General features: G+C 41.0%; 1 protein-coding gene across 5 annotated transcripts in view; it reads left to right on the top strand.

The window, feature by feature from the left end:
• The window catches only part of ENOX1 (ecto-NOX disulfide-thiol exchanger 1), a 536,222-nt gene that overhangs the window by 88,511 nt on the left and 435,082 nt on the right, over nt 1-12,629 (top strand). Inside the window, exon 1 of one of the 5 annotated variants that reach the window (XM_050948769.1) lies at nt 6,635-6,685. The exons of the other annotated variants lie outside the window; for them this stretch is intronic. The gene's annotated coding sequence lies outside the window, so the exon portion shown is untranslated. Of the gene's footprint in view, nt 1-6,634; nt 6,686-12,629 lie in introns of those variants that run through there. 5 annotated transcript variants of the gene reach the window in all.

The following is a 12,629-nucleotide window of genomic DNA, read 5'->3' as shown; positions in this document are numbered from 1 at the left end:
TAATGGAGTAATGTGGTAGGTCTTTGTATGCTACATTTTTGGTAATGTATGTACTATTTGTATCGGAAAACAAAGAAATGCATGATGCACTTGATTGTTTAGAGAGAACTTCATAGAACTAAATATACAGGTTTAATTTCAAAGTGGGCACAATTGTAGGTGTACATGAGCACCTAGGCAATGGGGTTAAGATATAGCACTGCATTTGGGCCCAGATATTCCAAACTTTGACTTAACTTTGCTTCTGTAAGTAGTCTTGTTGATTCCAACTGGAATTATTCAAGGTAGTAACATTAAACATATGAGTAAATGTTTGTAGAATCAGGGCTGTAGAGGGTGAAATCCTGGCCCCACTGAAGTTAATGACAAAACTCCCATTGACTTCCATGGGGCCAGGATTTCTCCCAGAATGCCTGTGGCGAATGCACAGGCAGTTTCAAAAATGTGTACATTCATATAACTAAGCAATTATTAGATGATTTGGAGTTATTCAATTAGGTCTCAAAAGTTGAGTCATGCCTTGTGACACTTGAAAATGTTGTGCTACTGGAGATGAAGAATGTGAAATGAGAAGATTTAGAACAGTTTATTCATCCAAAAGGATTTACAGAACTAGATAATCTTTCTATTTTATATCTGAAGAGAAGCAGAGTTTTTCAAAGATATGGATTTGACAAACAAACTTTATTTGATCCTATATGAGGAGCTTAAAAGATTTAGAGGGGGAAAGGATGAATTGTTTTTATGAAATAAAAACTAGGGTCAGATCCAGGGTGTAGTGGTCTCCCAGGCAAAGATGGGATTTGGCAGTAACCTGGTTGTTCCTTATTAGGCCTGTCTTCACATGAGTAATTGGACATAGGTGACTCCTTATTTCTTGGGGGACAGGATTAGGGAGGTAAATGGATTAGCAGGCTGAAACAGAAAGTCTGTACTAGCTAAAATAAGGGGGAACATCCAGGGAATGATTTACAATGGACAAGATAACAATGAGTAAAATAAGCCTGGAATATAAGGTGAGGTAAAGAGTAAGTTGCACATGGACAGTGCATGTTGTACAGTGGTTTTGGCAGTGACCAAGCCCATCCCAAAATGTTTAATGAAATGTATAGTTTCATCTGTAGATTTTAGTGTATGTTGAAAAGCTGGAGAAGTACGATTATCTCCATTTTCTGGAGAAAAAAATATGATTTTTTTAAATTAAAAAGATTTTTAAAATTTAAATTGGATTTTTTATTTAAATTGAACATTTGTTTATAAAAATATTTATAATTAAATTTGAAATTTACAACTTATGTTAAGTCCTAAACTTACTATAATCTATTAAAATCATTTAAATTAAACAGAAAAATAATATTAAGGAATGCATATTTGGTGCCAAATTCTAAAGAAACAGCACTGAACTGGTGGAAGTCACTCAAAATGAGAGTTTGCTGAAGTACTAAACCAGCTTTTGACAGCAGTAACCTCTTCTGTGGGTACAGAGAGAATATTCTCTGCACTACAGTGTATTCAACTGGTTTTGTTCAGTGATTAGTTCATTCAAAGTTAAGAAACCAATAGGGACTTGGACAAAAGTCGGAAAGCTTGTTTTTTCTCTTCCAATCTGTAGTAAAATTTAGGTGTGAGAAGATGAGATCTACTAATTCTAAAATCTTGAAGCATAAGGTGACCAGAAAAAATCAGTTCAGTTTGCTAAGCACAGAATAATGGTTTAGATAGATAGATAAACTGTTTAATAACTTTAGTTTTAAATGAATAACATGTTTTGATAAACCTTATTATCTTATCTATTGGGCACACTGAAGGTACTTTATTTAATTTTAAAAAATAATTAAAATGCTATTTTTATGCATTTTTAATTGATTTGAAAAGAGAGCTTGACACAAATTGCAAGTAAAAATTAATCATCTTGTAAATAAGATATGCAACATTCACCATTTTCTAACATAATAAAAATGTAAAGAATAAGAATCTGAATAAATGCAAGTTCAGATATCTAATTGCTTAAATAAACGTGTATTATAGTAGTGCCACTATCGTTCAGGTTCCATAATAACTTTTATTTAAACCTAGACCTTTCTGAGTCCCATAATATTGACATGCATTGTCAGAGTCCTTTGAAATTTGATGCTCATCAGGAGGGTGCAGTATAGGGATAGTGATTGAAATTTGGGATCATTCGAAATAGGGGTTGCGGAGATATAAACCCTGAAAAAAACAGCTGTTTTTGAAAAAGTTTTTTATTTGCAGAGCTAGAGATAAAACTGTTGATGTAATGCAGGTCAAAATCATCTCAATCTGTGAAGTTTTACCCAAGGTCATTTATGACACCCTCTAAATCTTTAGGGGCCCCAATCTGAGCATGGTACGTAAGAACATGTTTGCTTCTTTGCTTGCACAGATGTGTAGTCCAGAAGGATTGTATTGTGCATGCACCAATAAAAAAAAAAACAAAAAACCTTGTGAGGATTTCTGTGCAGCCACTTTGTACTTGCCTGGTTAGTTTGAGAGAATGTGTCAATACTACTGCCCCGGTGAACATCCTACCATTGACATTTCTAATCTGTACACCTGTGCAATAAAGATTTAATAATTCATATTGCTTGCTGCAAGTCGTCTCTGTTATAATGTGTTTTCATTTTATGGGGAGGTTTGCTGTGAACAGAGCAGAATATTTTTATTGTATCAGCTGGGGAGGAGCCAAAGAGCAATTGGTGTGTGTATGGGGGTGGAGAGTGGCAGGACAAGGACAGAGTGTGGGGTTGTGGCAGCAAAGTGGTTGGGCAATGAAGATGGGTGGTAGGCAAGCTTTGGACTGGTTGAGGAAATATCTGTATCGTAAGCCGCTGAGGAGCTGGGAAGGGAGGGAGTGGCTACATGCTGAACTCAGGGTAGGTTAATGTGGTGTTTTCTAAGACCCATAACATGGAGGTTTGGAGCTGACAGTGCAGGTACCTTGACCACTGAGAGAGAAGAAATATGTGCGCTGCCATATTTCCAGCGTGTGGATTCCTGGATCGTGAGGTTGCAAAAGTTTGCAGGAGAGCAAGGGGTACAGCATGACATGGGGACTGCTAACTGCAGGCTGATTTGGGAGGAGAGACATGGCCTGCATTGGCATCATATTTTACCCACTCTGCAGCATTTATGTGGTGCCAAAAGAAGTTGTGATCTATTGGACATTGGGTGATTCACTCAGGCAGAAATGATCTGGGACTTATTCCTGGTGTACACATCAAACTATGTCTGAGAGCATATTTGGACTGCATCAGAAATTTGTGTCCAAGAGCAGTGATGGTTTTCTCTGACTTGTCTGAGCGTCTACATAATTGCCTCAGTGACAATATGAAAGCTATTAATATGTTCTGGAAGAACATTTTTGGGAAAATTTGAGGGTTCATGGTATCACAGTTCAGGGCCACTTCACTTTCCTTCCCCCTCCCTGGTCCAGCAAGGGAAATGAGCCTCTCCCTCCTGACCAGGGTATTTCCAGGCTGCACAGTTCCCTGCCTGCACTGTGAACTCCCCAGCAAGTCAGACTGCCTAAGGAGGCTTGCTTTCCCTTCTTCTCAGATGCTATAAACAGTATCATTGCCCATGGTTTAAGGTTACCATGCAGCTTTTTTTAACAAGCACATTTATTCTTAAGGGACAAGCATTACAGAGAAAACATGTTAAAACAATAAAAGAACCTACATGCATGTTAAGTTTACCAGAGATCATCCACCACCTCTCTCCATGAGGGCTTTGGTAGATGTCAGTCCTTGCTTAAGGATTGGCGCCTGCCCTTTGGACAGAAAGTTCTTTCCATTTGCTGGGTCAGAACGAAGGCCCAGAGTCAGTTTAAACTCTGGCTATTTATCCAAAAGTCCTTTCTTTGTCTGTTGGTCCCTGGAGAATCCAGTTTGAACCAGGATAATTTGAAACTTGACAAGGAAGTGTTACCTGTTTGGAGGTGTTACAATCTAAGTGAATTTGCCTAAGCCACTCCTCCCACCTCTTTTCTTAGACCCTGGAGAGGCTGTGATTACCACGCTTCCCCAGGGAATTACAGGCAATCCCTGGATTCTGTTGCATTCTGGAGGTATACATGCCGCTCTTCCCCTTACCTCACACATGTCAGAGTCTTCAAACATACATCTCCTCATATAACCACGGCTCTGTCACACACCTCCAAGTAATCCATGCGTGTCGCAGGCCCAATTTCTGCCTCCATTATTTAGTGTAAGAACACCTAATACACTGACTGGACCTGGATTATATATAAATAATTCCCATTGGTTACTGCCAGCTGTAGCAGAACAGAGGGAAGATTATGTGGACAACTGATTCTTTTTTTTTCCTTTCCTTTTTGTCCTTTTAGTCTTAGATGGAATCCTCTGGGTGAGAGTGAATGGGGGCGGGGGTTGTAAAAAGAGTTAGAGAGCCTGTACATTTCAGCCACTGTGGGGTTGGCAAAGGAAAGTCCTACACTTAAGAAGGATGAATCCCGTGCACTGCTACAGCCTGGGAACTGACTGGCTAAGCAGCAGTTCTACAGAAAAGGACTTGGGGATTACAGTGGATGAGAAGCTGGATATGAGTCTGCAGTGTGCCCTTGTTGCAAAGAAGGCCAACGGCATATTGGGCTGTATTAGTAGGAGCATTGCCAGCAGATCGAGAGGAGTGATTATTTCCCTCTATTCGGCACTGGTGAGGCCACACCTGGAGTATTGCGTCCAGTTTTGGTCCCCCCACTACAGAAAGAATGTGGAGAAATTGGAGAGAGTTCAGTGGAGGGCAATGAAAATGATTAGGGGGTGGAGCACATGACTTTCAAGAGAGGCTGAAGGAACTGGGGTTATTTAGTCTGCAGAAGAGAAGAGAGGGGGGGGATTTTATGGCAGCCTTCAACTACCTGAAGGGGGGTTCCAAAGAGGATGGAGCTAGGCTGTTCTCAGTGGTGGCAGATGACAGAACAAGGAGCCAATGGTCTCAAGTTGCAATGGGGGAGGTCTAGGTTAGATATTAGGAAACACTATTTCACTAGGAGGGTGGTGAAGTGAAGCACTGGGAAGGGTCATTTTAGGGAGCCAGTGGAATCTCCATCCTTAGGCCCGGCTTGACAAAGCCCTGGCTGGGATGATTTATTTGATGTTGGTCCTGCTTCGAGCAGAGGATTGGACTAGATGACCTCCTGAGGTCTCTTCCAACCCTAATATTCTGTAATTCTATGGAAGGTATGTGTGTCAATTGGTCTTATGGGGTGTTGCTGTAAGAGGGCAGAGTTAAGGTTGCATGAGCAACTTTAACTGTGCATTTGCAGGTTTTCAGAAGTTTGTTTTGCTCTATTCAGTGTTCTGCAAGGGTATGATATACCACCAAGCACCTTAACTCTGCATTAACATAGTTTTTCGCCATAGAATAGATATAGTGTACCCTTCTGGTTTGCAAAAAAAAAAGCATCATATTTAGTGTAAAAAGTATATTTGGTTGCACATCAATGTGTTTTAATGCTTACCAACGAATGAGAATCAACCTTTCTTTAGGAAAATAACTAAAAAGTACAAATACAGATCATGAGTAAAATCGATGATTTAAATCAAAGTTTGTGTTTGCTGTTTTAAAACATGATTAAAATTGATGATTTAAATCCATTTGATTTTAATCAATAAACCCTGATGAATGGGGGAACCTCAGACAGAGAGAGGCCAAGTGTCTTGCCCAGGGTGATACAGTGAGATAATTTCAGAGCCAGCAAAAGACTCTCAGTCCTTTGCTGCCAGAATTCTAGCTGTAATGCAGCTGGTACAAAGGATCCTGAAATGCAAATTTTTCTGATTCTCTCTCCCTTATACTTCCAGCCTCTCATCACTTCTTTTCTTTCCTTATTTCTCTCCTTTTCATCTATTCCATCTTCATGTTGTGCTTTATTCTATAATTTGTTTTTCTTCCCTGTTTATTTTGCCTTTTCACATCTTTAGTGTTTTACTTGCCTTTTTAATTCATTTTGGGTCTCCGGGTGTGTGTGTGTCAGCAGCAGTAGTGTTATACGTGGGAGGGGTTGCGGATGACAGATGGAAATTCACTAGACCCAGTTTCCTTTCTATATATAAAGGAAGTTTCTTATATCTATATCTATATCTATCTATATATCTATATATATATATCTACTCTTCATGGAGCCTGTTCTAAAAGGAAACTTGCAGGCATTCTTGTAAGTTTCCCTTTGCATTCAGCTCTGTTGGATGTCCCCTTTGATTTTGTGCCTTATGGGCACCTGCTTTGCAGTTTATGTCTAAACCTAACTGGAATAAGAACAAACTTGAACCTTATCCTATTCCTAAATAGAACATAAACCTTTATTAAATCACCCAAATTCTCCTTTCTTAGAGGACTTTAAATTCTATACAGTGATCCTAGCGTTATTTCTAATGTGACCCATACGTAGGCATGCACAAGCAGATACATACTAATGGGGCTGCTACTTTGTCTGGATTGTGTTGTGTTTTGCCTTGTGTGTCTGTGCTGGGGCTGTAGCAGAACTCCTGGAGCAGCAGTAGAAGCTCTGAGCTAGAAGTTCCAGTTGTTAGTAGGGGAACAGGCAGCCGTGGTTCATCTGTGGACCTGCAGTCCTAGAATGGGGGCAAAATGGCCTTTTCCTGTCTTCCTTCTACCCACCAGTGCCCTTTCCCAGAGTGAGGTGAGTTGCTCTCTTTTTCTTACTGTGCTGTGCAACACCCTCAGTTACTGAGAATTATGCTTTAAGTTTTACAGAGATACAACGTGCCAGAACTAAAGCACTAAGCAATGTATGACTTTTTTGGCTTAGTTAATTTTCCATTGCTCCTGGGAACTACTGACTGCATGCACACAGCTGTTTGGGCACCACCCAGTGACAAAGTGATTCTTCACAAATAGCAAGCCTATAAAGCCATCAGTATTCAGGCTGTAGTGTATGGGATGCCAAGCACTGATGAGGCACCCAAATTCTCTGAATCCTGTCATTTTGCCCAAGATTCCAGGAAGGAATGATTACATATGTGCACACATTCTTTGACAATCTACCAGGCATAGAGTATTTGTAAATGTAGCCTCCAATGGAAAAATGGATTTGTATGATTTTTTTTAAACTACAGTGGTTGTGTAAAAGTGCATTCCCATTTGACTCTTTGTCTGAAGTACTTTAAAAGTGAATGGGATGCACTTTAGTGTTTATGGCACATAAGTTTGTCAGGAACACGAAAGAAAAAGTGAAAGATATTGTGTCAAACTGACCTCAGTTTATGTCAGCATAGTCCTGGTGGAGTGCCCTGATGGCAAACTCTTTTGCAAGGGTTCAGGTTATGGTGGCAGGGAGTGGCTGAAGTAATCTAGTTGATGGGGAGGATGGATGTGATCAGCCATTGCCGTTCTAAATTGACAGCTCAGACTTTTTGAAAAGGCGCATAGCCAGTTTAGCCAGGGAATGCCCCAGTTTATCAGTTTCCCTCAAGGTTCCTATTGGCAGAGTTCTAGCAGGAATAAAAGCATCCCCACTTGCTGGAAAATGAATACAGAATGATGATACCTTCCCTTCCCCTTGGCCACAGAAGACAGATAGCATAAGATGGTGTACTTGGTCTGCTAGTTTTTGAAATTAGCTAGCAAGAGACTGAAATTCAATGCATGGACCACTTGTTTGTTTAAATCAAATATAGATCAGAAAATGCCTCCTCTGTTCATAGATGCACTTGTTACCAAGGAAAGGGTGTTGTCAGTCTTACTGGACACTTGCAGCGTTACATTGCTAAAAATTATTAAGTGAAGAATCTGGTCATTTTTAGGGGGGAAATCTGTGTTTCATCTGTGAAAGCCTGTGCAAAACAACAGAAGAGGTGAACATTTGGCTCTTGTAACCTTGGAAATATAAATGTTTTTACTGTAGCTAAATCTGAAATATTAAACACAAAACTGGTGTTAAATTGTGACCAATTGACAGAAGCCAGGAAATTCAAGCTTAGGACGGACAGGGAATCAGATGAAGTCTGAGTTTAGGCAGCTTTTCAAAGAGCATATTAGTATCCTCAGTTGAGTGAGACTACTTGCTATCTTGTAATTTTTTGTAATCTGTCCTAAATTTTCTGGGTGGAGTCTAACCTGTAGTCACAAGGCTGAATCCTGAGCCCTGCTTTGGCCATTTTGCTCTCTCCAGTGGTGCAAGCTGGTCAGAAAAAATGGCAGATCTTCCTGGGTAGCATGTTTAAAATCTGTGTAGCTGATTCCTACGCCACCTCCAGCCCCTTCTTGGCCTCTGGAGTAAGGCAGTCATGCGGGTGGGGAGAATAAAAGATGACCAAAACATAGAGCCATAGTTTGTGCGCCAGATCCTTGGGGCCATGTCCAACTGGATATAGTTTAGAACAAACTTGAGGCTGCTGCAGTCTACAACAGGGGCTGAAACAGACCCCAGCCAGCCCAATAACAGAGAAGCTGAAAGCAGCTTCTTTGTTCCCTCCTATCCAGATGTACCAAGCTCTGACCTTGAGTCCTGATCCAAACAACTCCCTTTCACTTCAGTGGGCTTTGAACAAGGCTCCTGGTGCACCTGGGGATTGAGGCAATACTGTATTTTAGTTAATGCCGATGGGTAGTAGTAGTTTTGAAAGTTTGTTTAGATAAAGCATCAGTTTCTGCAGTTTTGCCATGATTTGTAATTTACCCTTTGCTTTCTAAAATAGGTAACAGTTTCTTATTTTCTATCAGAGAATATATTTCTGCTGTGATGTACCCTATATTTAACAAAGTTGTGCAAAAATAGTACCTGTTGACAATTTTATTTATCTTATGCTGTACATTTTGGGTTAGGTGTTGCAAATATTTGTCTCTGTTAGCAATGCTAGAAAGTATGTTTAGAGTGGATGATTACAAGCTGCAGTACTTGGTTTAGTAATTCAAGTCTGAAAGCAATTCTTCCCTATGATTCACAGGAACAATTGTGGGCGAGTCACAGTGCGAAATACGCCGTATTTTATCAAGTAACATACTATACTATAAATTGAAAATGTCAGTACTGCATTACACAACTGTCAGACTTTAAATTAGAGCAATAAATAGGAACTTTGAAATTGTCTTGGTTAATATTGCTAACCATTTATAGTTCTAGTGAAACCAAACACAGATTTCATTTTGAACTAAGAAAAGTAAAGGAAAACGAGTATAGTCCTTCTACTTCTGCAACTTGATTATTAAGGTGTGCATATGGTAAATGTACAGTACCATCATGGTGCAAGTGAATTTGGATCACCTAGTAAAATCCAGATAACTGGATTATTATGTAACTTCACCAATCATAAATGTTTCTCAGTGACAACCTCTCATCCTGTAAACAGTTACTGCGTGTCATGCATGCATGGTGACACATGTAATCCAATATATTTACACACTCAATATAGATAATGAAAGGCTTCTTACGCAACCATTCAAGGAACTGATACAGAAGTAATTGCTTAATAGGTATGGTTGTCTACTAATTCTATTGCACCTTTGTACTTCGTGTATTTGGGGATATTTGGGGGCTGTCTCTTAAAATAGAGTGTACGTATACATACTCATACTCTACATACTTTCTATACAGATACTTATCTTGTACTCTATATATTCTGGCCCCAATGTATCACAGTGATATATGTTGATATTTAATTCATTATGATATGATTGGATCCATATTATTCTAGTCACTGTGGTTAACATAGGACATGAGTAACACATTGTTTTGTGTGAAGACAGCCTACTAACCAGAGGGTGCCATAAATTGGGAACTGGCAGTAAGTCACTTCCATGATGATGACCATGGCTAATGTCAACTTTTTGAACAGCTTACTCTTTCTGCCTTTGAAAACTGCCTCTTGTAGAAGCTAAATTTGAAAATGTAAATATGATGTGATTTGTTTGTTGTAATGTGATTTACTTAGGCCAATAGATGGAGGCAAAGAAAAATCAGACAATTAAAAACAGTTAAAAATGGAACCACTTTCTTGAGAAATTCTCTATCTATAGAGTTTTGAGAAATCGAGCTTTTTTATTTTTGGAAATAGAGAGGGATGAAAAGTGGACTTACAAGGCTGACAGAACAAGGAGTAAAGGAGTAATGGTCTCAAGTTGCAGTGGAAGAGGTTTAGGTTGGATATTAGGAAAAACTTTTTCACTCTGAGAGTGGTGAAGCACTGGAATGAGTTACCTAGGGAGGTGGTGGAATCTCCTTCCCTAGAGGTTTTTAGGGTCAGGCTTGACAAAGCCCTGGCTGAGATGATTTAGTTGGGAATTGGTCCTGCTTTGAGCAGGGGGTTGGACTAGATGACCTCCTGAAGTCCCTTCCAACCTTGATATTCTATGATTCTATGAATCTATGATTCTAAGGTAACGCTGGTTACAGCTTCAATTATGGAAAGATTACTTATCTCCATAATTACCGTTATATTAACAGAAAGTTTTCATTTATTTATTTTGAAGTGTTCTTTGTTTACAAACCATCTAAAAAGTTCTAAAGTTTGAAAATCACTGCTCTCTTATCTTGGGTCTATGGTGAAGAATAAGTTTCAGCTTAATATTGCAGATATGCTCCGACCTACCTGGGGAAGAGCAAAGGTTGATTAAATTCACAAAATAAAGTTCTTTCCAGTTTTCTAAATATGTTACTCGGCTTAAAATTAATGCAATTATTTACTATTCACATACATGCTAATGAATCCTGATAGTCTAAATTGGCTCATTGTGAAGAACTTCACTGTCATCTCCATTATTACTCTGGCATTTTCCCGAAAAGGAAATAATTACTCTAGTGTTTATACATGTAAAGCAAAATGCTTTTGGATTTTTTTAATACATTCAATTTCAGGTTACCATTAATTTAATTACATTTAATTAGTAAGACTATAAAAGAGCCACTGTATTTTTGCAAGTCTGTTTTCTAAACTTAAATCCCTAAGAGACCTGGGAGAAGCTGATTGTGTTAAACAACAACTGAATAGGTTTTGGGGGCAAAAAAGAGACTACTGTACTGAAGCTGAGGGCTGGAGTTTCCAAATGAGGGTCTACTATTTATGGCCATGGCTACACTTACAGTTTTGCAGCACTGGTAGTTACAGCTGTGTTCGTACAGCTGTGTAGGGCCAGCGCTGCAGTGTGGCCACACTGACAGCGGCCAGCGCTGCAGTGTGGCCACATTTGCAGCACTTGCAGCGCTGTTGGGAGTGGTGCATTGTGGGCAGCTATCCTACAGAGCACCTCGTCCCATTTTGGCGCTGTGGCTTGTGGGAAGGGGAAGGAAGTGTGCGGGTCTTTCCGCTTCCTGTTCCAACGCCCCGTGGTGCTTTGCTACACATTCCGAGCAGTTTGGCGGCATTGTGAGTCTGCAGCGCAATTTCTGAGATTTCTGTTACAAATGGAGCCCGAGCTGCTGAGGACCTTGCTGATGAATGTTGCCAGCACATCACGCATGGCAGTGGAGCTATTCCTTCAGCTGCAAAGTGACAGTGAGGAGTCAGACGATGATATTGAAACGCCTGACGCTGAAGACACTCAATTGCTTGTGGCAGTAACAGACGTGCTCAGCACCGTGGAACGGCGCCTTTGGGCTCGGGAAACCAGCACTGAGTGGTGGGATCACATCGTCCTGCAAGCCTGGGATGACGAGCAGTGGCTGCAGAACTTTCGGATGAGAAAAGCCACTTTCATGGCACTGTGTGCTGAGCTCGCCCCTACCCTGCGGCGCAGGGACACGAGATTGAGAGCTGTCCTGCCAGTGGAGAAGCGGGTGGCTATTGCAATCTGGAAGCTGGCAACTCCAGACTGCTTCAGATCGGTGGTGAACCAGTTTGGAGTGGGAAAGTCCACCGTTGGAATGGTGCTGATGCAAGTTTGCACAGCCATTAATCGCACCCTTCTAAGAAGAACCGTGACTCTTGGGAACGTGCAGGACATTGTGGATGGCTTTGCAGAAATGGGGTTCCCTAACTGTGGAGGGGCAATAGATGGGACGCATATTCCTATTCTGTCACCACCCCACCTGGCATCAGAGAACGTTAATCACAAGGGGTATTTCTCCGTGGTTCTGCAAGCGCTTGTGGATCACCGTGGGCGTTTCACTGACATTTACTCAGGATGGCCTGGAAAGGTGCACGATGCACGCATCTTTCGGAACAGTGCCCTGTTCAGGAGGCTGAGGGCCGGGACTTTTTTCCCAGACCGCAAGATCACAGTAGGGGACGTCGAAATGCCCACTGTGATCCTCGGAGACCCCGCTTACCCCTTAATGCCATGGCTCATGAAACCGTATACAGGGAAGCTTGACAGGAGCAAGGACCAGTTCAACTACAGGCTGAGCCGGTGCAGAATGACTGTGGAGTGTGCTTTTGGCCGTTTGAAAGCCCGCTGGCGTTGTCTTTATGGGAAGCTAGATTTGGGGGAAAGCAGCATCTCCGCTATTATATCCGCGTGCTGTACCCTCCATAATATTTGTGAAGGGAAGGGTGAAAGATTCAGTGAGGAATGGACCTCTGAGGTTCGACGCCTAGAGGCTGAATTTGCACAGCCAGAGAGCAGGGCTACTAGAGAGGCCCAGGAAAGGGCTTCAAGGATTAGGGATGCCTTAAGGGAGCAATTTGATG

This window comes from Gopherus flavomarginatus, chromosome 1, assembly GCF_025201925.1.
Source record: "Gopherus flavomarginatus isolate rGopFla2 chromosome 1, rGopFla2.mat.asm, whole genome shotgun sequence".
In the NCBI taxonomy this organism is placed as follows: Eukaryota; Metazoa; Chordata; order Testudines; family Testudinidae; genus Gopherus; species Gopherus flavomarginatus.
This window is presented reverse-complemented; position numbering and strand designations above follow the sequence as displayed.